The sequence below is a fragment of the Penaeus japonicus genome, unplaced genomic scaffold (assembly GCF_977035675.1).
Source record: "Penaeus japonicus unplaced genomic scaffold, GWHDUDI00000001_assembly GWHDUDI00000474, whole genome shotgun sequence".
In the NCBI taxonomy this organism is placed as follows: Eukaryota; Metazoa; Arthropoda; class Malacostraca; order Decapoda; family Penaeidae; genus Penaeus; species Penaeus japonicus.
The window spans coordinates 1-2,500 of record NW_028234876.1 but is presented as its reverse complement, the minus strand read 5'-3'; positions in this window follow the sequence as shown (position 1 = coordinate 2,500).

The window sequence follows — 2,500 nt, the reverse complement described above, 5'->3', positions numbered from 1 at the left end:
ATACTATTCCTTAGTTTATTCAAATCTAACTTACTGCTTGACAGTATGGGGCAGAGCTAGCAGTACATCACTAAATCCTCTAGTAGTCTTACAGAAGAAAGTTATAAGAAATATCATGGGACTGAAGACCACAGATCATACCAACGAATCGTTTGTCAATTTAAAATTACTAAAATTCAATGACATTTACACTTTCGTATGCTCCATATATACCTTTAAATGTTTGCACAACTTAATTTCATCTCCAAACTATTTTTGTAATAGCACAAACAATGTTTACTCCAGAAGAGACAACTTCAGACTCTGCCCTCCTCTAATCTCATCTTCTCAATCACAGAGCCATATTAGATATCGCGGTGCCGTTATTTTCAATGGAATTCCCCCTGAAATAAAATCAAAACCTACTCTTGGCAATTTTAAAAGCAGTCTAAAATCCTATCTAATTAACAGCTACACTACATAAAGAAAATAAAAATGAACAGATTAATAATGAGTATTCTACTTTGTCTTGTGCTAGTTAGTCACAGTTCTTTATCCTATTATGAATGTCCAACTGTATATCTATTAATGCATTAAGATTTATTTGTTTTCTTATATTGTGCCTAGAATATTTTATTGTTCTATTTAATTGTACTTATATTGTATACTATATGTATGTATGTATGTATGCGTATGTGTGTGTATTGGTATATGTGTATAAGTATGTATGAGTGTATGTATATATATGTGTATGTGTATGTGTATGTATGTATGTAAGTGTATGTATATATGTATATATATATGTGTGTGTGTATATGTATGTATATGTATGTATATATATATATGTATGTATGTGTGTATGTGCATGTATGTATGTATGTGTGTGTATGTATGTATATATATATATATATATGAGTGTGTGTGTGTGTATGTGTGTATGTATATATTTATGTGTATATATATATTTTTTTTCCCAATGCTTATTTACTATTTATTGTTGATTTCATATGTATTTTTATTTTTAGAATCCTATGTTTTAATGTCATAGATAGTGTATAATTTGTAAGCTTTTTAAGGTGCAACACGTCACCAAAAAAACTAGGTCAGAACTAAACAATGTAATATGACTGTATCCGAAAATACTCTTTTTGACCAAATAAACTATTTCAATTTCAATTTCAATTTCAGATTTCACAGCCTCTTTGGCGGAACCGGGGGAACGTGTAGACTGCCCCAATGAACATGTGTTTGATTTTTTTTTCTGAACCTATTTTGTCCTGTGCGTAAAGGTTCATTAACGGGCCCCCCCCCCCCCCCTCCCCCACCCCCCCCCCCCCCCACCCCCCAATCAGTTCTGAATGAAAGGCAATGGAAAATCTCTCTTGGCGTGTTTCAAGACTCTCGATATCTTGTTTTTCATATCAATAAAATTGGTAGTGAATATGTTCTGTTTTCTTGGCTTCTCCCTATTGTCACTTCTGTATTCCGTTAAATATTTACTTACAACTATTATTTATTATTATTATTTTTTTAGATAATTATCATTCCATTAATTTAATCCACTGTTTTAGAGTGGATTCCATCAATTGATAAGTCATTTTGCAACAGTAAACAATTATGATAAAATAAAGCTAATTAATTAATTAAGATAAAAAAAAGAATGAATTATATTTTTACTTCATTACTTGTCTGTTGTATAAGACATCTACTTACCTGTCTATCTGTCTCCCTATCTTTCTATCTTCTAATATCTTTCCATTTCTCTTGTCTACCTATCTCTACTTTCCTATGTATCTTACTTCCTCTACACCTAAGTCTTCATATCTCTCTATCTTATCCCTCTTTCTTCCTATCTCTCTAATCTCTCGTATCGGTTTTTTATCTGATCACTCTTCTTATTCCCCTGGTATTCCTATCTCCTCTTTCGAACTATCTTTCTCTATACCTCTTACTAATTTTACACAACAGCATATAACTAAGGTCCTCTTGCTCCTCGCTTTCCCCTCTCCCTTTCCTCCCCCTTGTTTCCCTTCTCCCACATCCTCCTTCCCCCTTATGTTCCTTTCCTCTTTCTCTCCTACGTTTGTTTCCCTTCTCCCTCTTCCTCTTATCTTCCTCCCTCCGTATCAGCATCTACCTTCCCCCCTTCGTCCATATCTTCTTCCTCGTAGTTTGTCTTTTCTCCCCTCTCCACCCTCCTCCTTCCTTCTTTTCTCCTCCCTCTTATCTTCCTCTTCAATGCCTCCACTATTCCCTTCCTCCTTCCCCTCCCCCTGTCTCTTCCTCTTTCCCCACCCCCCCCGTTCCTACTACCTTTTTTTCCCTCAATCTTATCTGCCCCTTCTTCCTCCTCTCTCCTCCCCTTCCCCCCTTCGCCCATCCCTTTCCTTCCCCATTATCTACTTGTTCCCTCTCCTTCCCCTCCCCATTATCGTCCCCTTCTTCCTCCTCTCTCCCCTTCCCCCATACTCCTACCTTTCCTCCCTTTCCCCATTATCCTCTTCTTTCCCTCTCTTCCCCT